The following is a 26,787-nucleotide window of genomic DNA, read 5'->3' as shown; positions in this document are numbered from 1 at the left end:
ATTTACCAAAACGAAAAAAATGTCGATTAGTAGCTTAAAAATCAAATTTATGATGTAGATTTTTTGAATATGTTACATCTGTCAAAGAAGAATTTCAATGAGATATGAAAAGCATTAGTTTCTATCATAACAGATGATGCTCCAGCTATGTTAGCTTCAAAAATACGGTTTTATTACATTTTTAAACTAAAGACTGATGTTTCCCTTATTGCTTTGTTCCACTGTATAATACATATTTAAAACATTTGTGCTGAGTTTTCTGAAGCAAACCTAGGAAAAGTGTCATGGATACAGTTATTAAAATTGTTCTGTACACATGCAAATGCTATGAATCATCGCCAGTTTATGGAACTGTTGACAGAAATAGAAGACAATGATCTTCTGTTCTTTGCCAATGCTTATTGGCTAAGTTGTGAACGAGCTTTGCAAAGATTTATTGTAAAGTACTTTTAAATCAAATTTAAGATATTCTTAGAGGAAAAGGAATACTTGCCAAATATTCAATAATCAAAGACAAAAATGGCAGTGGGATTTACATTTTTTCACTGATATCACACTGCACATGAATAAACTGAACTTTTCACATCAGCTTTATTGAGATATAATTCACAGACCATACAATTCACCCATTTAAAGGGTATACTTCAATGGGTTTTTAGCATATTCACAGAGTTGTATAGCCATCCCCCACAAACTAATTTTAGAACACTTCATCATCCCCCAGAACTATTCCACACCCATTAGCAGTCACTCCCTATTTCTCCCCAGCTTTCCACTCCACCTAGCTCCTGGCAGTCACCAAGTTATGTTCTATCCTTATAGATTTTCCTATTCTGGACATTTCATATAAATGGAATCATACAATATGTGGTCCTTTGTTACAGCTTTCTTTCAATTATTTTAATGCTTTCAAGGTTCATCATGTTGTAGCGTATATCAGTATTTCCTTTCTTTTTATTGCTGAATAATATTCTATTATATGGATACACCACATTTTATTTATGGATTCATCAGTTGATGACATTCGTGTTGTTTCCACTTTGGGTCTGTTATAAATAATGCTGCTATGAACATTCATGTACAAGTTTTTGTGTAGACATGTTTTCATTTCTCTTCTAGATTTTAGGAGTGGAATTGCTGGGTCATATGTGGTAACTCTATGTTTAATTTTGTGAAGTATTGTAAAACTCTTTTCCAAAGTGGCTACACCATTTTACATTCTTGCCAGCAGTGTATGAGAGTTCCAATTTCTCCACATCCTTGCCAACACTGTTACTATCTTTTTTAACATAGCCATCCTAGTGGGTGTGAAGTGGTATCTCATTGTAGTTTTGATTTGCATTTCCCTGATGGCTAATGACGTTGAGGAATGAGCTCAACTTGAATTTCCAAGAAAAAGAAAAGCTTATTTGTAAGCTACACAGGTATAAGAATTTAGGTTGAAATCGAATCTTTTCAAAATAGAAATCACTAATAATGATTTTTCACATTTTTCTGATGTGGAAACAATATGCAGAGGATTTAAATTGTAATTGGTAAGTTGGTTGCAAAACAGAACAACTGGAAAAATTTGAAGAATTCTTTTCTATTTGATAAGAGCTGTTTTTCAATTTATGCAATACCCCTTTGAACTTATTAATCATACTGAGGTGAAACAAGACTTACGGAATATACTTAATTTAGACAGATGTAGTTTTCAAACTGATACCCTTTTTATTCAAAGTCAAAACAATTCTCCTCAAAACAATAAATCATTTTGTCAATGTGGATGCAAATATTAAAGGAAGATGATTTTCAGTACCTGATTTAGTTATTGGAAAACTTTTAAGTATGTTTGAAAGCCCTTGGGTATGTGAACCAACTTTTTCAACTGAAAATTATATGAAATCTAGATTCAGATCAAGTATTCTCAGTGAAAATTTAGCACACAAAAGGAGATATGCTGTAAGTTTTTTTAAAAAAAAAAAAAGTTTTCAAAGACTCAATACTAAAAAAGAATGTAAATATTTCAATAATATATGTTTCATTTTTATCACATTTTGAAATGATAATATTTGGATATATTGGGTTAAATAAATTACACTATTTAAATTAATTTGATGTGCTTTCTTTTCCTCTTTATAATGATTAATTTCAATGTTTGAGCTATGTAGCTAAGGGAGACACTAGGAGCAAAATTCTGTGCATAAAAAACTACAATGAATAGAAACAGTAGGGCAGGCCTTTTATGAGGAAGATAGGTTATCAAAACTTGTTTGTACCTGCTGATTCACTGTTTGCTTATGCTCAGTGTAGCCTCAAATAGAGAAATCCTCATGAAGACTAGAAATGAGTAAAATCTTAACCAATAAGAGAGGACTTAAGACCAATTTCAGTTGTGATGCCTTAATGCTTTTGAAAGTTCTCAGCCATCTACATATTTCTTTATTCTCCAGGATACCAGATCATGGTTGAGATGTGTAGACAATTACTGAAGCAAATCTTTTTAAGTAACTAAGGGATACATAAGACGAGTGTGTGTGATTATTCCCATGTTGTAGCCAGCAGGATGTAACTGAGAGGACTGAACAGGAGTAATGCTTACTACAGACAACAATTTAGAAATTTTAGTGCAGGAGCAACTTGATTGTTAAATGAAAGATTGCAAAATAGGTAATGCTATCATTTGAATATTCGTCCTCTCCAAAACTCATGTTGAAAGTTAATTCCCAATGTGGCAGCATTTAGAGGTGGGACCTTTAAGAGGTGATTGGGTCATAAGGGCTCTTAATTTGTTAATGGGATTAATGGGTTATCATAGAATCGGGACTGATATTTTTTTATAAGAGGAAAGATTTAAGCCAGCACACTCACCTACTCATCATGTGATGTCCCACACCACTTCCAGCCTCTGAAGAGTCCCTACCAGCAAGAAGGCTCTCACCAGATGTGGCCCTTTGACCTTGGATTTCTCAGCCTTCAAAACCGTAAGAAATAAATTCCTTTTCTTTACAAATTACCTGGTTTTGGGTATTCTATTATAAGCAACAGAAAACAGACTAAGACAGGCAGTGAAGAATTGTCCCCTTTTAATAATATATATGCTACTCTTAAGTATGTATTTTAAAGTGTGTGTATAAAAACACACATACATATATAATATACATACGTAATGATATGTAACACAATATTTGTGATATTAACAGTGATTATCTCTGGGAAGCAGAACTACAGGTGATTTTTATGCTTTTCTTTTTGCTTGACTGTTTAATAAATTACCTACAATGAGCATGTATCCCTTTTGTACTAAGAAAAGTCTTTTTAAAAGTATTCTAAAGACCTCCTACCTATGTAATTGAAAACTGCAGTCTTCTGAACAGAGCATAACCAGAAATGGAAGAAATTACAAAGAATAAACAATCATCACCTTCCCTTAACACACAACAGAAAGATGAAAAAGACTTCCAACAAATGAAGTCTCAGTGAAATTCTCCAACAGCCACTTTGGCTCAGCAGAAAAGCACACATTTTATTTTTGTTGCTCAGCTTGAGATGCCTGATCCCAAGCTCACTGAAGCAAGGTGATACCAGACTCTCCCAGGCTCACCCAGGTCATGGTTTTCATGTAGTGCAGTGTAGCAGGTAAGGTTAAGCTTTATGGGACACCCCCAACTACCTCTGCTTAGGAGAACACATTAAAATTCCATTAACAAATTCTGAAAGTTTCCTACTGGGTGCTGATTTTAAATATTACTCATTCTCTAAAAACCGCAAGCATAATGGATTTCTTTGGACAAGTAAAATGCACAGAAAATGCATTAAGGTCAGAGGTAGGCGTGGGATTCAGTTTAAGTGCCTGAAAATTTTAGATTTCTGTGACCCATTGCCCAAGTAAGCCTTTTGATTATAAAACTCTTCTCTCTTGCCTCCAAACCTGCCCTGCTTAGTTCTGCTCTCGGAGGCATCGAGGGCCAGTACTTGGTACACTTCTGCTTGGTCAGATGATCCCTGTTATACTTTGCCAACAGGAACACACTAGGGAGGCTGTGAGGATAGAAGGAGGAGAAGGGACTTGCTCATCCACATTTGCTTACTGTTTCTGTCGGTGTCATCCCAGCAAGGATTCTTCACCCTGGCAATGACATTTGCTCCCTCAGAGATATCAACACCAGCTGAGCAGCACCTCCTCTTCCAAGTTATTAACTTTTAACCATTTCAACCTCTTTCCCGTGTTCCCCAGTCCTAGGGGTAGAGCAACTTGCAGCAGTTACAACCTCTGAAATATCTCAGTGTCCCCATTTTGCCTTTCTGGATCTCCAATACCAGGCTAACAATTTATTATATCAAGTTCTCTCTGTTAAAACAGCTAATGTGATTTCTGCCTCCCAACTAGACCTGACAGATATATAGTCAGACAATTCAGTCTCAAAAAGGTGAAGGGTTCATTATTATTACGACATATTAGGCAACTGTCCTCCCTCCTAACAGTTGAACTCGTAGTCGAGGAGAACAGACAAATACAGTTGTCCTTTGCTATCCATGGGGGATGGTTTTCCAGGACCCCTGCAGATACGAAAATCCTCAGATGCTCAAGTCCATAATCTAAAATGGTGTCATATTTGCATATAGCCTACTCACATCCCCCGTATCTTCTAAATCACCTCTAGATTACTTGTAATATCTAATACATTGTAAATGCCATGTAAGTAGTTGTTATACTGTATTGTTTTTCATTTGTATTATTTTTTATTATTGTATTATTATTTTTCTTTCTTTTTTCTTTTTTTTTATTATTATACTTTAGGTTTTAGGGTACATGTGCACAATGTGCAGGTTTGTTACATATGTATCTATGTGCCATGTTGGTGTGCTGTACCCATTAACTCGTCATTTAGCATTAGGTATATCTCCTAATGCTGTCCCTCCCCCCTCCCCCCACCCCACAACAGTCCCCAGAGTGTGATGTTCCCCTTCCTGTGTCCATGTGTTCTCATTGTGCAATTCCCACCTATGAGTGAGAACATGCGGTGTTTGGTTTTTTGTCCTTGCGATAGTTTACTGAGAATGATGTTTTCCAGTTTCATCCATGTCCCTACAAAGGACATGAACTCATCATTTTTTGTGGCTGCATAGTATTCCATGGTGTATATGTGCCACATTTTCTTAATCCAGTCTATCGTTGTTGGACATTTGGGTTGGTTCCAAGTCTTTGCTATTGTGAATAGTGCCGCAATAAACATACGTGTGCATGTGTCTTTATAGCAGCATGATTTATAGTCCTTTGGGTATATACCCAGTAATGGGATGGCTGGGTCAAATGGTATTTCTAGTTCTAGATCCCTGAGGAATCACCACACTGACTTCCACAATGGTTGAACTAGTTTACAGTCCCATGTTAGATTCAGGGGGCACATGTGCAGCTTAGTAATGTGGGTATATTGCATGATGCTGAGGTTTGAGATATGAATGATCCTATCACCCCAGTACTGAGAATAGTACCCAAAAGGTAGGTTTTCAGCCGTTAACCTCCCTCCCTCCCCATTCTATCAGCCTCCAGTGTCTATTGTTGCCATCTTTATATCCACGAATACCCAATATTTAGCTTCCACATACAAGTGAGAAGATGCAGCATTTTGTTTCCTTTTCTTGCTTTGACTCACTTCGGATAATGGCTTCCAGCTGCATTCATGTTGTTGCAAAGGATATGAGTTTGTTCTTTTTTATGGCTATGTAGTATGCCATGGCATATATGTAGTATGCCATGGCACATTTTCTTTATTATTATTTTTCATTGGTTTGATTTCAAGTATTTTTGACCAGAATTTTGTTGGATCCACAGATGCAGAACCAATGGATACAGAGGGCTAACCATAACTGAAGCCATGTGTATTCACAACACATACATAGTGCTAAGAATGGCTACACAGACATTTTAAGAATAGGGGCCAGCTTGGCTGGGTGCAGTGGCTCACGCCTGTAATCCCAGCACTTTGGGAGCCAAGGCGGGCAGATCACCTGAGGTCAGGAGTTCGAGACCAGCCTGGCCAACATGGTGAAACCCCATCTTTAATAAAAATACAAAAATTAGCTTGGTGTGGTGGCGCACGCACCTGTAATCCCAGCTACTCAGGATGCTGAGGTGGGAGAATCGCTTGAACCCGGGAGGCGGAGGTTGCAGTGAGCCAAGATCGCACCACTGCACTCCAGCCTGGGAGACAGAGCAAGAGTCCATCTCAAAAAAAAAAAAAAATGGTGGGGGGCAGCTATGGCTGGAATAATCTAAGCCACACAGCCAGTTCAAGAAAAACTTCAGGAAGGAAATTAATTTGGGGGATGAGGGACATAATCTCTCAGGTAGGAGGAGGAGGGAGGAGGAAGGAGGAAGGTCATTTCTGGTGTAGGCTCTAATGGTGGAACAAATGAGTACATGGAACTAGGACAGTAGCTCTTCATCATCAAGCTGCTCCTCAGTACTTAGAACAAAGCCTAGAACAACAGAGGTGATCAATAAATATTTAGTTAATTATTGAACTCAAAGATTGAGGCAGTTTATTTTGTTGGTGTGGAGATGTTGAGTAATCCTGCCTTTTAAAGTCTTACTTGTGTGTGGCAATTCAGAAATATAGCAGGTTCATAATAATAGGAGCCAGGATTCCAGAAGAAGGTATACTTTTTCTCCTGCTATGGGAAATGTGGTAGGGAAATGGGAAGCTTGGAGATAGCCAGGAGCTATCTCCTGAGTGCAAACAACCTCTGGACTTCAGCACTGACTACAGAATTGGTAAGGAAATGGAAAAAGGGGAAAATGGAAGAATCTTTAGTACCTGGATATCAATATAAGCACAAAGGAAACGAGAAAAAGCCATCACTCTAGTCTTATGAATCTGAGAAGGGAGAAAAAGTGCATATGAGTCATCCAAGCTCAGTTTTTAGATTAACATGTTGGTAGAATGTTCAAATAAAAATTGCCTATGGTCAGGAGAGGAAAATAATACTAAAAGCAAAAGCCAGGCATGGTGGTGTGTGCCTGTAATCCCACTACTCAGAAGGCAGAGACAGGAGGATTGCTTGAGCCCAAGAGTTCGAGGTTGCTGTGAGCCATGATTGTGCCACTGCACTCCAGCCTGGGCAACAGAGAAAGACCCCATCTCTAATAAAAGAAAAAGAAAGAGAGGAAGGAAGGAAGGAAGGAAGGAAGGAAGGAAGGAAGGAAGGAAGGAAGGAAGGAAGGAAGGGAAAGGGAGAGAGAAAGAGAAGAAAGAAAGAAAGAAAGAAAGAAAGAAAAGAAAGAAAGAAAGAAAGAAAGAAAGAAAGAAAAGAAAGAAGAAAAGAAAAAGAAAAGAAAGAAAAGAGAAAGAAAGAAAGAAAAAGAAAAAAAGAAAGAAGAAAAGAAAAAGAAAAAGAAAAGAGAGAAAGAAAGAAAGAAAAAGCAAGAGAGAAAGAAAGAAAGAAAAAGCAAGAAAGAAAGAAAGAAAAGAGGAGAGGAGGGAAGGGAAGGGAAGAGGGAGGGGATGGAGAGTGGAAGGAAGGAAGCCTGGAAATGAAGATGTGTGCAACTCATATATATATATATATATGTGTGTGTGTGTGTGTGTATGTGTGTATATATATATATGTATGTATATATATATGTGTATGTATATATATGTATGTATATTATATATGTATGTGTATATATGTATGTGTGTATATATATATGTATGTATATATATATACCAACTGAGTGAATAGATGGCCAGTAGTATAAAGAGAGGAGACCCCCAAAACAGAAGAAACAACTCATGTACCTAGAGGACTAATACAATTTACAATGACCAGTTATTCTGTTTGTAAACTGGGAACAAACAAACAAAACTTGTGTTTAAACCAAAGTTGAGGGTTTTAGATTAAATTTAACATTTGCTGACAATGAGAGAGGTTACAAAATCTCCTTCTCTAGACTTCCCTTGAAATGAAATTGATTCTCATGTGTCTGGAGTGGCTGTGACTGTGAACCTGAATAAACTTGTTAAAATAAAATTTATTGTTTAAGTTCCTTTCCAGCATTATGATTTCCTAGAAGGACTTTTAGTGGTTGGTTAATTTGCTGAAAGTCACGTACAATGGGAGCCAAATAGAAATCAATTCACCAAGTCTGAGTGGATTTCGTCTCAAATGGTCATGTCATATGTACCTCCTTCAAAGAAATAATCAATGGAAGTGCAGCCTTTTGAATGTCTGGAGCTTCCTACTGTGATGCCCTAGACGGGACTGTCCCCAGCCATCTCTGACTATTCTCACTGACCTGGAGCAACAGAAAGAATGGACAGTTAAGATTGAGGAGATAGATGCCAACCAGCTTACTTTTCTTAAAATGACTAAAATTTGGTATTTTCTGCCATTTCCAGTAAACAAAATGCAAACTCTCAACAATAATAATAATAAGCATGAACATTTCTGAACCATGGCACTACTCCATGGAAGTCCCATGATAACATTTTTTAGACATCATTTTATTTAATCTTCACAGTAGCCTACTGAGATACATACTATCTACTATAGGTTGAATTGCGACCCCCCCCCTTTCCCCAAAAATGCATATGTTGAAGTCTTAAAACCCAGCACCTCAGAATGTGATCTGATTTGGAAGTAGGGTTGTTGCAGATATAATTAGTTAAGATGAGTCATACTAAAGTAGGACGGGCCCCTAATCCAATATGACTTGTGTTATTATAAAAAGAACACTGTATGAAGAGAAAGATGCATACACATATTCTAGTAGAAAAGAGTATGAATTTTCAGTGATATGAAAAGATTATTTACATTATCCCTAATTCACGTAGCAAAATGCATCCTTTCATTTCCAGTGGAGTGCAGTTACTATAATTAAAAAACCATGGTGACCCCTTGTTATGGTTTGAATATATCTCCCTAAGTTCAAAGTTTCAAAGTGTTGGAAACTTAATACCCAAAGCAGCAGTGATGAGAGGGTGGGGCCTTTAAGAGGTAATTAGGTCATGGGGGCTCCACCCTCGTGAATGGATTAATGTCTTTATTGAGGGAATGGGTGATTTATTGAGGGAGTGGCTTTGTTATAAAAATGAGCTTCCAGAACCGTGAGCCAAATAAGCTTTTCTTTATAGATTATTGGGTCTGTGGTATTCTGTTACAGCAACAGAAAATGGACAAGATACCCACTATACTATCTCCAACATATTCTAGTTTGTAGTTCTAATTGGAAATAGCTGCTACTATATTTGGTAAGAAATTAGCTTTGTAGTTAAGAAAACAAAGGTTTTGTTTGGGATTATTTGGGAAGCTCAGTTTTCAAACTCCTTTTCACTGCTTTCTAATGACTAGCCATCCTAGAACTGCACTGGACCTCCCGCTGCCTCACACACATCTGGTGTTTTCTAAAGCAGAGGGGAAGGCAAGGAAAACAGGCCTTTTGTTAACAGAAACAGAGGAAGTTTTCCATTTTCACTGAAGGGCAGCATCCAAACAAGAGAGAGAAAAATGAAATATTACTGGGCTTATCTTCCAAATGCACCTGTTTGTGACAATGCAGTGAATGTCAAGTCGGCTGTATTTAACTAGAAATAGAATCCCCTTTGAGAAGCACAATGAGATCTTGCAGAGGTAGAGAGAAAAGAGAATCCAGGCTGGCTCAATAACTTAGTGCATTGATATTGGCTTATTGTACTAATCACGGGATCAAAATCAAGAGTTTTAGCAACCTCACTCACAAGGAATACTTCTTGAACAAAACTCTATGTTTTCATACTGTCATGTTTCAAAATCCCTTAGCCTCACCCTTTTGCCAATCCCAGAACAACATAATTATTAGGGTCAGCTTGCTTATCACCTCCTAATTCAGAAATGCTTGTTCTCTGAGGTCTCTACTTACCTTCTGCTCACAAGCTCTTGATATATTACAATATTTAGGACTCAGTACGTACCCAGCACATACATGGGGTAGTATCTGGGTATGATTCACGATTTCAAAACTAAATATTTCATAACCATCCTTTTCCATCAACATATTGGACATCAATATATTGAATAAGATCTAAAATTCATATATAATATACTAACAAGGGAGCGAGGAAGAGGGAGATAAAAGCAAAAGTGCAAGTTTTCCTGAGCATACCTATTTAACTGGCATATTAGTAAAGGTAGCTCTCTAACAAATGAATTTTCACATTTCAGTGGTATAGCATCCTAAAATTTAGTTCTCATTGACACAGCAGTCCAATATGATTGTTCCTCTTAGGCAGAAGGGGGCACTACTCCTGCAGTTATTCAGGAACCAGGATGACATAGACCTTGACAAATTTACATATGGCTTTTAAGGTCCTTGAATATCAACATTCAGCCAGTAGACAAGGGGTGGGGGTGTGAAGAGAGAGAGAGAGAGAGGAGGTTTTGGTGATCAGACCTTGATATGATTTGGCTCTGTGTCCCCACCCAAGTCTCACCTTGAAATGTAATAATCCCCACATGTCAAAGGCTGGCCAAGGTGGGGATAATTGAATAATGAGGGAGGTTTCCTTCATGTTGTTCTCGTGATAGTGAGTGAGTTATCATGAGATTTGATGGTTTCATGAGGGGCTTCCTTCTTTGCTCAGCACTCATTCTCTCTCCTGCAGCCCTATGAAGAGGTGCCTTACACCATGATTGTAAGTTTCCTGAGGCCTCCCCAGCCATGCAGAACTGTGAGTCAATTAAACCTCTTTCCTTTATAAATTACCCAGTCTCGGGTATTTCTTCGTAGCAGCATGAGAACAGACTAATACAGGCCTGGTACAGAGACATATATTCCGTGGCTTTAAATCATCACATGGCAACACATGACTGCAAGGGAGGATAGGAAATTAGTGTTTGTGCTCAAAATATAAAAATAGAGGAAGGAGGAAGAGAAAGAGGCAGTAACAGAGAGAGAACAAAGCTGTTGATCAAGCAGCAGTATCACAATTGACCAAAAAAATGCAGATGATAAATGTGTCTAATCCAGGAAAGCAATATAAAACAAAAATTAACCATTGCACACTGACTCGAAATCCCCACTCCTGAAGCACAGAGTATAAAATAGCACTCTTGTATCAGTTAGCTATTGCTGCATAACATACCACTCCAAAACTGAGTGACTTGAAAGAACGTTCACTTTATTATTACAACTCACATAATAAAGGGTAGGTCATGAGTCATCTGACCTTGGCTGGACTTGCTCATGCATCTGCAGGTTGACTGGTCTGCTCATATGTCTGCAGGTCATCTGGAGACTCTATTCTAGGATGCACTAGGCTAAGCACCTTAGGGTAGAGCTCTGTTTCATGTATCTCTCATCTACCTCTTGGGACCAGTGAGATGTCCTGAGTGTATTTTTCTCACATTGATGACAGAAGTACGAAAGAGCTAGCAAAAACACAGAAAGCTCTGGGGGCTTAAGCTCAGAACTAGCACACCATAATTCCTATTGTATTCTATTGACCAATGCAAGCCACATGACTGAGCTGAGATTCAAAGAGTAGGGAAAGAGACGCTGTCTCTTTAATAGGAGAAACAACAAAGTTATGAGTAAAGGACATGGATACAGAAAGAGGTGAAGAATGGAGCCATTAATGTAATCTACCACATCTCCCAATTTCAACTAAAAGTCCCCTAACAGAGATTATCTCAAAGAACACATTGATGGTTATATTTCTGATGAGAATTAGTCAATTGACTTCTAATCACTCCCAATATGCAGTCTCCACAGTAGACATGCAAATAGGAAAACAACAACTGGTGGGGAGTCAAAACTGCCTGTCTATTGGTAAGCATTAGTCATCCATGCTAACAGAAGTGATTGTGCAAATGATGTTGCTGGTTCAATTCTAATTAGCAGAGAACATTTTAAAGGTAGGCTTACTTTTAACTCACCTGCAACTTAAAGAAAAGGCTTTCTCTCATGGGAGAAAACTTTCCATAAGCAATTGCCACTACTGGGGTGGGAGTGAAGTAGTGTGATAATTAATTTTGTGTCAACTTGACTGGGCCATAGGGTACCCAGACATTTTGTCAAACATTATTCTGGATATGCCTGTGAGGGTGCTTTTGGATAAGATTAATGTCTGAATCAGTAGGCTGAGAAAGGCAGATTGCTCTTCCTAATGTGAGTGGGCCTCATTCAAGCAGTTGAAGACCTGAATAGAACAAAAAGTCAGAGTAAGAGGAAACTCTTCCTGGTGACTTCAGCTGGGACATTGGTCTTTTCCTGCCTTTGGACTTACACTGAAAAATCAACTCCTCTTGAGTCTTGAGCCTGCTGGCTTTTGGACTAGAACTTACACTATGGGCTCTCCTGGGTCTGCAGCTTGCTACCTACAGATCTTAGGACTTCTCAGTCTCCATAATCACATGAGTCAATTCCTTACAGTCAGTCAATCAATCAATCACCTCTTGGTTCTGTTTCTCTGGAAATCCATGACTAATAAAAGCAACAAGAAGTAAGATTCAATTGCAGCTTCAGCATCCTCTGAAAGGTGCCAAGGAAATCTAAACAATACCCATGAAAAGTAAAGCTCCAGTTTGTTTTTCCCACTTGTCTAGCTTCAAAGCACCAGCAGCTATCAACATTGATCTGTCCAGACTGCATTTATAAAAATCTGTAAATGGATCAGAGGGGAAATTCAATTAGACTGTAATTTCACAGTACTCTGAAGAACATTAGCTGGCAAGAACACTCAGGAGGGCCAATTAGAACCATCATGGCCTATCTGGTCGTAGAATACAAACATGTTCTCTCTCCTTCCACAAGACTTGAAGTACTACTTGGGTAGTGCATGTCTCATTTGGAGAGTTAGTTTTGCTTATGTCTAGAGTTACTGATTACACATGAAGATTAGGAAATGCCTAAAGTAATTCTGTTAGCAGAACTGGACTTGGGAATAAAGCCGACTGAGTGATGCAGCTAAGATTAATGTCAGAAAGCTGGTAATATGAACTCCAACACAGAAAGTGAGCTGTGCTCTGCTGATGGCCATTGAGAGAAGGAAAACAAGCAATACAAAAGCAACAGGGCCAATAGCTCTCAAGAAAAGGAGAGCCCCTCTTCATCTAGCCCAAGTTCGGGGTCAGTTTCTAAAACTCCAGGTTATAAAGGGAAAGGGACATTAACTCATCGTGTTTTATGTCATATTTGTAATATCCCTCCCTATTTTACAAATAAGTAAACTGAGACTCAGAGAAGTTAAAGAAATTGCCCAAGATCACATCAGTAGAAAGTGAGGCTCCTGGGATTCTGGTCCAGGTCCATCTGAATCCAAAGCACATTTTCTTTCCACTACACGACATATCTTTGTGTCTAAGGAAATGAGTGAGATAAAATGAAACTAGGAGAGGCTTAGACCAAGCAAGGCAGTGAGAACTCTTGCACTGCATCAGGGGAAAATATCCTTAATTAAAAGAAAGCGTGGTTGTCAGCAAAAGCTGAAGGAAATTAGACAGAAAAGGAGCCTGCTTACGATGAAACAAAGAAATCCAGAAAACACTGAGGAACTGCGACAAAAGAGCCACATCCTGGGGTGGTCCTCGTTAGGAAGCACGGGGTCAAAGACAGGCAGCTAATCAGGAAGATGAAGAAACACATTGAATTTGGAGGAATTCACCAAGGATAGTGGCCCTATGCCTACTACACTCCATGGTTGAGAGAACTTGGAAATGTGAAGTGATGTAGCAAGCTTGGAGTTGACAAAGGTGGGACTGATGGTCTGGGTTGGCCTCCAGAAAGACAACTTTTACTCCAGTAACCCAGAAACAAGTAGACCACAGACATGCTCAACATCTGGATCCAGATCCTGATTTTCCAAGAATCATGTTTTGTCTTTCTGGAATGTGCCTAAATCTCTTTCACCTCATGCTTTAGTCAGATGGGACTCTTTGTTTTTTGAAATGTCAAGCCTTTAAGCATGTTGCTCCCTCTACCACAAATGTCATTCTCCTTTCCTCACTCTCAACTTCAGCTCCAACACTGATTTAGAACTCAGCCTAGCTTACTTCTTGGGGTGAACTTAATATGTGTCGTTCAGATTCCCCTTCAAAGAAGCACTCATTGCCCCAGCTCCTGGGAGCACTGTTATACCAGCCTTTGGCTGGCAGCCCCTTCAGGTCCTGCCTCACAAGAAGAGAGCCCCCTTGCCCGAGTTCATGCTCCTTCCTGCAGTGGCCTATATCCAATGACTGATTAGTGCTGGACTATTGAAGCCTGGCCATAACTGGGATAACCATGAAACCATGATGAACCCTATATCCTCCAGACCTCCTCATGGAGTTTGCCACAGCTTCCCCTGGCCTGCATTGCAGTTAACTTCTCTTTTACCCACATCTGCTTCCTTTCCCTGCCTTCTACAAGTGTTGATCCCACAGGCACTTTTTAACAACCTGCCTACTAAACTCCATCTCAGGGTCTGCTTCTTCAGGAACGCAATCTGTGACACTTCTGGCCCTAAACCTCTATAGGCACAAGAGTTGTCAAATTGATTGGATTTCTGGCAGACTAGAAAGCTATTTAAATATTTTGATAAACTTGTGAGTGGTCTTCTCCCCATTTGTCCCAAGTCCATCAAAACATTTAAATAGCTTGCTAATCCACTAGAAACCCAATAAATTTAAGAACTCCTGTGCCCATATGGGTTTAGTCAGGAAAACAGCAGCACCACACTTATTACAAGAATAAGAAGTTTAACATAAAAATCAGGACTCATATGAACATGGGAGAAGTTGGAGAAGTGAAGGTACAGAAGGGGCTGTAGCCAGAGAATGGAAGGTTTAAGGACTTCACCAGAAGCATTGAAGTGGGCCAAGAAGCAGGAAGTGAGGAAATCCAAGAAGCCACTATTCTGGCCACCAAAATAGGAGCTTATAGAGAGATCTTTAGCTACTGAATCAGCAAAAGCCACTGCATTTCACAAAGCTGCTGTATGTTAGCTCTACAATTATACCTTGTATTTCTACCTTCCAAATTTCACAAAAATACCTGTCATTGGCAAAATTTAGTCCAGAATTATACAGGAAAGAATTTTCTGGGAAATACAGTTCCCAGCCTTAGATGGCAATAGTGCTGGGACAAGTTGACACAGAAAATCCAGCAAACTCCCCAACCAAATAATTAGGCTTATCTGCTCAAATCTATGAGTCATGGTCTGTTCTCTTTCTCTCTCCCCACTTCAGGTGGCTTCAATGCCCTTCTGTTCTCTACATAAGCCTGTTTCTGAGAGGAGCCTCGGGAAAAATAGGCATATTTTTCCTCTCCACGTACAACAGCTATGGCTCAACCCACTGTGATCAATGTTTATGGAAAAGAGAGAAAAGCCTGCAACTGGGCTTAGGAGTGGCAGAATTTAGAGGAACTAGGAATAATATGTGGCTTATGGTTAGCTTTCCTGCCTTTAGACTTAATTACCCATTATAATGAGCACCTATCAACCCAGTCACATCCTACAATTGTCATCACCATGATGCAGAATTTATTCTCTGGTATCTGAGTCAGAAAGCAAAGTAGCTCCTATGAAAACAGCCTGAAGTCCAATCCGCATAAGCTTCATCCACATGAGCCTTTACCCACATTGAAGAAGGCAAACCTCAAGGCTTCTTTTGCATCATTACCATCTCTGAGGACTTGCAGATGGGTAACGTGGAGACTATAAAGCACAATTTGCTAAAAGTATAACCTTAATAACTCACTTTGTCCATTTGGGAAGGGGACAGATTAGCAAATGGTGCACTAAGTGGATTTTAACTCCATATATTACTGGTCCCCTGAGAACATATTTTTTTAAACTTTTTCTGGGAAACAAGAATATCAGCTCTATCTGCAAAACTGAATAAAGCTAAAAAAGAGGTGGTGGCAGCCTCTTTCAGTTTTCTTTCTTTTTAAACATCCAGTCACATATTTAGTGGTGGATTTTGTTGTGTTGTATTTTCATTTTTAACTGTGTCTCAGAACCTTGCTACTCCAAGTGTGATCCTTGGACCAGCAATATCAGTGTCACCTGGAAGCATGTAGAAATATAGAATCTCAGGTTCTTCCCAGGACCTGCTAAATCAGAATCTGCATTTTAACATAATGACCAAGTAATTCATATGCCCTAGGAAGTAAAACTGACTGCAACGAGTAAAGTTATTAGATTTTCATATACTCAATGGCTTCCTAACAGAGATTATTTATACCACATGGTCTCCGTGCTCTAAGCCAGGGGTTTTTACTCTATGGGAGAACAGGTGAATCCTTTGCTTTAAAACATGAGCTTAGCCATCTTGGGAACTCTTGTGATCCCATGACCCCCAACTGAAGGGCCTGATTTTCATAACTGAGGGAAATGTGACAACTTTCCCATATTCAAAATGCTTTCACTGAACTTTGGTCCCTTCCCTTCTGCTTTTCGTGCTTCAGGTCGAGTCAAGGCCATTTGATTTTTCAGGAGCGGTCTATGAATGATCCCTGCATGGTCTGAGAAATCCAGAGTCCTGGAGGAAATTTCCATGTCTAGATTTAGATAATAATCACTATAGCATGTGTTCACAGTGCTGTGCTCATACCATTTTCATGCACACCTGCTCCTGGTGGGCGTGATTTTCCTCTCAACAGCCAGCACCTGTGTGTCTTTTGTTGGCCAGCAGCCCTCCGGCTGTCATAACCTGCTCTGCCTGTGTGCATGGAAATCCAGAAATGCCTGAGAATTTATATCCTTCATCCACAGCCTTCTAACTCATGTCTGACCAGCTCCCTTGCTCACTGGATAGAAGACTCTGAAGTGTACCTACACTGTTTGCAGAAGCTTGCCTGTGGTATATTACTTGATAGCATACACTTACTTGAGCATACACAAGGGAAGGCCCTTCCTTGTCCTGCTTCTTTGGTGGTTGTTCCTAGAAACAGTTTCTACTAAATCACTTTTACATGAAGCCTGGCCTCAGGCTCTGTTTCTTGGGAACCCAACCTAAGATGGTCACTTTCTTGGCCTCCCCTATTGTATACTATGGTTTGTAATTTCAGATGAAATTTATTATTTCTATATACTTATCAAATATCCTGTCTGTAACAGGCACTGAGCTAGGGGTGGAAATATGGTAGTGATCAGGAGGGATATGGTTCCTGCCTTCAGGGAGCTTACACCTAGGCAGAGAAAAGACTCTGAAGTCTGATGAAGGTTATGATCAACTATATGATGTTATTATGAATAAGATAAAGACAAATTTATCTCACAGGAGTAGCTCAGCTTTTCTTCCTATTAAGACCTGAGAAAAATGACTTCCCAGGGGCCTCAAACAGGTGACACAGAATTTTAATTGTATACATAAAATGTAAAATTTATATCCATGCTTTTAGTGATTAAGTCAACAGATTTTTTTGAGTAGCTGCCTTCAGGCACTATGGAAATAAAATGAATAAGGCATAATTCCTTGCTTCAAGGAGATAACTCACTAAGAGAGGAAAGTCAGATCCACAAAGAAATCAGTATAAAACAATCTGGTAAATATCGTTGTCAAAATATGTCCAGTGTGTTTTAGGAACACGGAGAAGTAGTTACTCCTGTGAGAGTGCCAGAGAGAGGTAGTAACACTTGAGTGAATCTGTAAAAGCACGAGTTTGTTAGGCAAAGGCACTGCAGACAGAAAGGACAAAGGAAAGGCTAGGTGAGGTAAATTGCCCTGAGATCCAAGCATAAAGTACAAGGTGAGAAGTGAGAAGAAATGAAGGTAGAGATGTAGACAAAGGGAGATAACACAGGGCCTTGAGCAACACATTAAAACACTTGGACATCATTGGAGGCCATCTGTTAGAAGGTTAATTTTAAGCATGGGAGGAACAATAGACACAGATTTCCATTTGAGACCAACCACCCTGACAACATCTTAGATGACTCCAATTTAAGAAAGATCATTCAGGAGAGTTATAATAATCTAGGTTTGAGATCATGTAGGCCTGCTTCAGAGATAAGGAGGAAGAGATGGATTTGAGAAATATTTAGAAAGCAAATCATTACACCTGAAAAGCAGTATGGTTTACCTCAAAATATGTGATATAGAGGCATTACCTTTCACAACAGACCACAAACATTGGCCCTGGGTGCACCCGAGCTCTCATATTGAATGATACACGGCATACACAGAATTTTCTCAAAACTTGGGAAGTCTGCTAGACTTGTATTCACAGATGAACCTAGAAGCACAGCCCAAGGCAGGTATTGGAGGATAAGAGACATCTGGGGCCAGATTTGTGAGCAGGCTCCCACTCCCTGATGAAAGAAAATGAGCCTGGAAAAAGCTACCCCAAACACGAAATAAGGTCAAGGCAGCTGAAATAACATAAAGTGAGCACGTGTTGAAAAGTTCAGAAAATAACATGTTGAAATAAAAGATTATTTTTCCCAAAATTACTGCTAATTCATTTGCACTCTGAATGACCTTATTTAAAACAAAGATTTTTAAAGCTGCCAGATTGTCCTCCAACTAGAAGGCATGATGAAGAGACATCATTTCCTATCCCTCTGTCCTTAGCAGGTGGTTACTGAAAAATATTCAGATTTGCAAATTGATTTTTCCCCCACCTATTAGTCATCAGTGCTAATACTTTCCTGTAGCATCTTAATGTCATACTAAATTTGACAGAACCAAAGGAGTTGGAGTAGTGATTCTCAACCTTCACTGCACAGTTGAATCACCTGAGAGCTACAAAAAAAATACTAATGCCTGTAGCCCAACCTCAGAGATTCAGATTTAATTGACCTGGCTTTGAATATCAGGATTTTTTTCAATGTTAAAATATTTAATTAGTAGAAAAATATTTCAGACATATATTGTAGGAATAATATACCCCCAAGTGAGATTCATTTCAGGAATTCAAGGTTGATGTTCCTGAATATCAGGATTTTTTAAAACTCCTGGGTGATACTGTTGTGCAACTAGGATTGAGAAACACTGCATGGGGCACTGGTCTCAAAATGGCCCTGGACTGGAAAAGAGCAGTAAGTACTCACTTTTCTATTCCTCAACAGTCCTGCAGAGTCTAAGTGCAGGGTGGTACTCACCTTTTTCATAGGCAAGCAGCCAGAAGACTGGAAATATGTCTAATCAGTTTAGTTTATCCAGATGACCTTCTTCACAGCTCCTAGATTACCCTAGGTGTAAATTAAAGAGACAGACACACAGCATGTGTGATTTTCTCCAACAAGGAAGGGGTCTGTCAGTGAAATGGACACGTTTTCAAACACCAGAAGGGATCTCAGTGCTCTTCTCATTGCACATTGAAAGTCTAATAAAGAGCACTGCTATATCTTGAAGAAATTACTTCATTGATTTTTGGAAGGAAAAAATCATTGAAGATATAAAGTAATGAAAACACATAGAAATGTAAAGTGATAAAACTAAATAAGGAAATATGTAAACACATTATGGCAGAGTGAGAAGGTTGGAGCTAAATATACCATTGATATCAGCGAGGATGGTGAAATTGAGGGATGATACATGTGATCACATGATATTAATGAAAATGCTGTCCAAATGATTGAATATTCACATTTCAGCGAGAAAAGTCTACCATGGGGGATAAAAGAGCCTAGGAATTCTAAGTCTACCGTGACTCTGAACCAAAGCCAAATCAAAGAAAAGGGGCTAAATCTTATGGAGTGTATCACGCTATGCCAAACATTTGATTCCTGCAACAGAACTAGGAGGTAGATATTACTAATCCAATTTTGCAGATAGGTAAACTGACATCCCATGAGTATAAGTAAAGGGACAAAAACTTGTAACTTTTTGATAGTATGACACAGTACAGCATGGTGGCTAAAAGTAGGGACTTAGGTGCTCAAATGCCCAAGTTCATAGTATAGTTTCCCAGCTATTTGCTTACTCTTTCCCTACCTCAGTTTATTCATCTATAAAATAGAGATGACACTAATTTCTCCCTCATAGGGTTTTGTGAGGTTTAAATTAGTTAATGCCTATCCAAGCACTTGGAAGGCTAAGACTGCTAAGGCTTGGAAGGATAAGCAGCATATTGTAAGTGTTTGCTATAATTATTATGGCCTGTTATCCTGAAGATAACAGGAAAATGGATGTATTTCAAGGAGGAAGGCATACCTGTGATATAAACAAGAGAAGAAGCCAAAAGTAGCCCAGAAACTCTGAGGAAATGCTAGAAAATTTAAATCAGTTAGAAACAGACAAAGGGAGAAAACTAAGCAGGGATAGCCATAGCCCAAAACACTAGGGCTAGAAGTAGCTCTTTACAAGAGAGAGCCAGAGGAACTCAAACACAGAGGGGACTCCCACAAAGAGCAGGCGTGGGCCAAGAAGAATAGAGCTGGTCAATGATGGTGCTGCATTCGGAACAGCCAGGGCAAGCTGGGTGCCCTCCAGAATGTGGACAACACAGGGAAGAGACCTCAGAGACTTCTGACACCTAGCCAGCTGTATTAGTCAGTTTTCACGCTGCTGACAAAGACATACCCGAGACTGGGCAATTTACAAAAGAAAGAGGTTTAATTGACTTACAGTTCCACGTGGCTGGGGAGGCCTCACAATCATGGTGGAAGGCAAGGAGGAGCAAGTCACATTGTACATGGATGGCAGCAGGCAAAAAGAGAGAGTTTGTGCAGGGGAACTTCTCTTTTTAAAACCAACAGATCTCGTGAGACTTATTCACTATTGCGAGAACAGCATGAGAAAGAACTGCCTCCATGATTCAATTACCTCCCACTGGGTCCCTCCCACGGTACATGGGAATTGTGGGAGTTACAATTCAAGATGAGATTTGGGTGGGGACACAGAGCCAAACCATATCACCAGCCAACACTAAGAACTGAAGTCTGAATAAAGGAACACCCTGTCTGTCCTTAGCCCCTGATTTGGGTATAGAGGTCTAAGAGAAAAGCAAAATAGAGTATGAGAGAAATCCAGATTCCCAAAACAGATATGGAGAAAATAAACCCAACCAAGGCATTGCCTCCCAGTAGGAAAATAAATAAATCACTCCAATAACCAAGGAAATCTCCCCTCATTTGGCAAAGGGAGAGTTCCCCACAGACCAGGCCACCTGACCAAGGCCCAAAAGTACACGTGAATACTGGATGTCAGGAGTGATTTTCTTTTTCCTTCTTTCTTTTTTTTTTTGAGACAGAGTCTTGTTCTGTCGCTCAGGCTGGAGTACAGTGGCACGTTCTCGGCTCACTGCAAGCTCCGCCTCCTGGGTTCACGCCATTCTCCCGCCTCAGCCTCAGGAGTAGCTGGGACTACAGGTGCCCGCCACCCGCCTGGCTAATTTTTTGCATTTTGAGTAGAGAGGGGGTTTCACCGTGTTAGCCAGGATGGTCTCCATCTTCTGACCTCATGATCCGCCCACCTCGGCCTCCCAGGAATGATTTTCAAAGAAAATATCATTTACTCCAAACTGACACCAGGAGTTATAGAAAATCTAAGTAGAAAAAATTGAGAAAGTTGTCAACTAAGCACTAGGCTTAGTTGACTTTACAGAGGAATAACACATCTAAAGAACAGATAAACACGATTTAAACACCTTACTGCATAAAAAAGCAAGAAAACTTCCCATATTCTTTTTATAAACTAAGCCAATGTTGATATCAAAGCCAATCAAAGATTACACAAGAAAGAAAACTAGATACTAATATCACATATGTTTTCGTAATGAAAAATTCTAAGTGAAATATAGATATATGATATTCAGCAGGACAATTCTCCATTGCCAATGAAGGTTTTATATTGGGATGTGGAAAATCTTTTAAAATAATCTATCATATTAACTCATGTAATACTTCCCATGTGCTGGTTTTTGTTCTAAGTGTTCTCTCTCTATATATATATGTATATATATATTTATATATACATAATATGTATAATATATATGCACACATATATATACATATATATATATAAATTCATTTACTCCTCAGTGAAGACCTATGAGATAGGCGCTATTATTATTGTGAGTTACAGAGAAGGAAACGGAGGCATAAGAACCTTAAGTGACTTCCTCAAGGTGAGAGAGCTAAAGAGTAACAGAGCTAGGATTTGAACATAGGCAAGGCAGCTCAGAGCCTGTGCACTTATCCACATTGCTATATTGCCTCTTGCTAAAAAAAAATAAGGAAAATGTCATATTGTTTTCTGTATAGGTGCTGAAAAGACATTTGGTGAAAGTCAACCTCCATCAAGAATTATTTTTTTCTTGGCTACTTTTTTATTGTGATAAAATATACATGATATGAAATTTACCATTTTAACCATTTTTAAGTGTATACTTCAGTGACATAAGCACATTCACATGTTGTGCAGCCATCACCGCCATCCATCTGCAGAACTTTCATCAAGAATTTTTAAAAGTCAAGGTCAAATATATCTATCCCACATAATGGAGAACTAGAAACATTGTCATTAAAGTCTGAAACAAAGCCAGAGTGTCTTCTACTCCTACAATTATTTACCATTGCTCTGGAGCACTGGCAGCACAAAAACAGATGAGAAAGTTAAATTAAAACTATAAAAATTGCAAAATGCTTAATATTACCATCATTTGCAGCTGGTTTCTGGATATATTTCTGAAATATGAAAGAATCAACTGAAAAGCACTCAAATAATAGTAGAATGCAAACATGTGACTAGGTCTAAAATTAATGTACACAAATAATCATCCCATTTACAAACCATAACCAATTAGAATAAATGAAAAAATACCACAATTTAAGGTAGTCTTACACACATGCAAAATACCTAGAAATAAACATAACAAAGTTGTAATAGAAAACTTTCAAATGCCAGTAGAAAGTGCAAAAGAAAGTTCGAAAAATGGAAAGACAAACCGTAGGTTGGTTACCATAAAAATGTCAAGTGTCCCCAAGTAACGTGATCTCATTAAGAATAACAACAGAAATTTTGTTTGCAACTCACAAGCAGAGTCTAAAGTTTATCTGGAAAAGAATAAGGCAAAATTATATATATAAACCTCAGAAAATAGACACAAATAAGGAGCTAGCATTACTGGACATTAAAAGATGTTATAGAGATTAAAACCGTTTAAATGATCAATGGGGCACAATAGAAGTAGAGCAACTACATATGAACATTTCTTCTAGATAAAGGTGACAGTTTATAACCATGGGGAAGAGAAGGACTGTTCTTAATTTTAGTTAGACAATTAGGTAGCCATCTAGACAATAAAATTGGACCAACACATCACATCTTATACCAAAATAAATTCCAACTTGAAAAAAATTTTCATTTTAAAATTAAATAAAACTGAAAATTAATGGAATACCTTCATAATTTTAGGGAGAGGGTGGTCTTTCTAAATATTAAAAATCCTGAAGCCGTAAGAGAAAATACTGGGAAAATCTATAACCTAATTTTTTGTTTGAAGTCTGCTTAGCAAAAAACCACCACAAGCAAAGCCAAAAGACAAATATCAACTTGGGAAACTATCTGCAATTCATACTGTAAAATGCTAATTTCTTTAAAATGTAAAAATTTCCTACAAAACAAGACAAAAAAAAAGAAACCAGTGGAAAAATAGGAAAGAATATCAACATACAGTTCACAGAATAGGAAATAGAAGTGGCTCTTAAACATATTTTAAAGACTCAGCCTCACTCATAATGAAAGAAAAGTGTAGCAAAATTATGCTAATATATACTAGTTCTTCTATCAGATTGGTGATACTGAGAAGTTTGATAACATGGTCTATTGGAGTGATGAGAAGAAAGTCGTTCTCTCATAATGTTGCTGCTGAGAGTATGAACTGGTAAAGTTTCATGGAGGTAGCCTGGAAATATTAACCAAAATTACAAATTTGCATTCCTACTGAGCCAACAGCACGACTTTGGGGAATTTATCCTATGGATATTTATACTCCTTTATTTATTGTGGCATTTTTTGTGATTACAAATGATTGGAAACACTCAAAACATTCAAAGAGGCATGGGTTAAATAAATTAAGGTACACCCATACAAAGCAACACTATACAGCTATAAAAATAATGTGGAAGTCGTTTAGGTGGTGATCTGAAAAAATCATCAAAACACAATGTTAAGTAAAAGAAAGCACACTACCATTTGTAAAAAAAAAAAAAAAATCAAAAGGGGGGAAGAATATAAAAGATACATGTGTGTTTAGTAGTATATAAAATAACTCTGGAAGAATACATATGAGAGGGGTAGCAGTTACCTCTGGGACAGGAATTGGGTGGCAGAAACAGTAGTGAGAGAAATGAATTATCATAATTTCAGAACTCCAAGAATAAAAAAGAAATTAAAATAACTTTAAGAAACAGGAATTATGCATTTAAAATACTGAGGGAAAGTGATTAGGAACCTATAATTTATGCTTAGACATACTACAAGTGTAAGAACAAAATACATTTTCAGATACACAAAAATGCAGATAATTTGCATACATCTGTATGAAAACTGCTTTACAAAAGTTATTCTAGCAAAAAAAAAAGAATATTATACATGAAAACTTGAGATAGAAGAAGCAATGGCAATTGACTGTAACCTGAAAGAAGCACTGAAATTTGATGTTTGTAAAATCCTCTCAAGTTTTGTATCATGGACATTTCTATAGGAGGAGCTCCCTGTAGTGAAAAATAGTCACATAAACCTAATACTGCAAGTGCTAGTTTGTTTTAATATCTTAAAATTAATCTAAAAACAAAGTCAAAGACAATTATAGTTACAAAATAAAATTGTGCAAATCTAGATTATGTAAAAACAAGAATTTAACAAAATCAGGTGATATCAGCTGGTATGAGCCAAATTCCTCACCTTTCAGAGTGGGACAGTAACAGACTATATATCAGGCTAATAAATCAAGGAATGCAATTACATGCTTATTATTTAAGATAGTATTATTTCACACCAGAAAAACACTTTTAAAAAGGAATCCATTCAAAATGTTTACCTCTAGGGAGAAGGGCTGGGAATTGTAGCAGGGGGAAAGGTGATTTTTATTTTTCAATAAGTTATTTAATGTGGTTTGGAATTTTACTATGTGCAGTTTTAAAATGCCATACAAAAAATAAAAAGGGGGTGAGGAGAGGGAGTAACTTGTTCAAAACCATCATACATGTATTAAGTGATGGAGCTGCATTCCAACCCAGATTCATTGAAGTAAAAAGTCTAGTTCTCAAATTTAGGCAGGCATCAGAATCCCTTGTCAGCTTGCTAAAACACAGATTGCTGGACCCCACTCCTGGAGTTTCTGATTCAGTAAATCCAGGATGTGGCCCAAGAACTAGCATTTCTAATCAGTTCCCAAGTGATGGCGATGGTGCCGGTCCAAGAACCAACTTTGAGAACTACACACTATACTATAACCTCTATCTGTGAGGTCACCAACTTGGAAAAATAATTACTTTTAATGTATCACTAGTTTTGGCCACAGTGCTTTGGTTATTGTCTTTTTGGGCTAGAAGAGGAATGTGAAGTTGGTTTTTCTATTTCTGCCTTCACAGACACCAGAGGAGAGAAAAACTTTGAATCAACCTATTATTTAAGTGACTTCTCCCACCAGGAAAGGGAGCTCTATGTCCAACTGCCTTCAATTTCTGCATTTCTACTTATGAGACCAATGTAACTGCCAGGCCCAGGAGTGAAACCTTACCCGACAGACCGAGAAAAAGAAAAGAAAGAAATTATCTCAGGATTAACATGTGTTCACATATATTCAGTGGGTAGCAAGTAGTGGTTACAATGTCACTATGGAAATCTTTGTGCAATCTTAACAGCACACTGAATGGTTTGGAGGAAGCCTCTGTCTAAGGAGTTGAGTTGAAAACTTAATTTAAATGATGTAAAACTGCAGTGTTATCATCACAGCCCTGCACAAAGCAGACGATAGAAAATAACACAGTTTTACAAATATGATATCTGTCTTAAGCCCTTATCCCTTCTCTTATGTCCCCGCATTTCTCTTTATTTTTTCCATTTTTATTTTTTTATTTCAATTGGTTTGGGGGAACAGGTGGTGTTTGGTTACATGAATAAGTTCTTTAGTGGTGATTTCTGAGATTTTGGTGCACCCATCACCTGAGCAGTGTACACTGTACCCAATGTATAGTCTTTCATTCCTCGCCACCCCCCATCCTTTCCCTGAGTCCCCAAAGTCCAATGTATCATTCTTATGCCTTTGTGTCCTCATAGCTTAGCTCCCATATATGAATGAGACCATACAATGTTTGGTTTTTCATTCCTGAGTTACTTCACTTAGAATAATAGTCTCCAGTTCCATCCAGGTTGCTGTGAATGCTATTATTTCGTTCCTTTTTATGGCTGAGTAGTATTCCATGGTGTGTGTGTGTGTGTATGTGTGGGGGTGTGTGTATATCTATATAGATATAGATATATGTAATATTTTCATATACCATATATATCATATTTTCTTTACCTACTCATTGATTGATGGGCATTTGGGCTAGTTCCATATTTTTGCAATTGCAAATTATGCTGCTATAAACATGCATGTGCAAGCATCTTTTTCGTATAATGACTTATTTTCTTCTGGGTAGATACCTAGTAGTGAGATTGCTGGATCAAATGGTAGATCTGCTTTTAGTTCTTTAAGAAAGCTCCACACTGTTTTCCATAGTGGTTGTACCAGTTTACATTCCCATCAGCAGTGTAGAAATGTTCCCTTTTCACTGTATCCATGCCAACATCTATTGTTTTTTGATTTTTTGATTATGGCCATTCTTACAGGAGTAAGCTGGTATAGCATTTTGGTTTTGATTTGCATTCCCCTGATCATTAATGATGTTGAGTATTTTTTCATATGTT

This window comes from Symphalangus syndactylus, chromosome X, assembly GCF_028878055.3.
Source record: "Symphalangus syndactylus isolate Jambi chromosome X, NHGRI_mSymSyn1-v2.1_pri, whole genome shotgun sequence".
Taxonomy (NCBI): Eukaryota; Metazoa; Chordata; class Mammalia; order Primates; family Hylobatidae; genus Symphalangus; species Symphalangus syndactylus.
The sequence above is the reverse complement of the archived record's forward strand: the minus strand, read 5'-3'. Positions refer to the sequence as shown.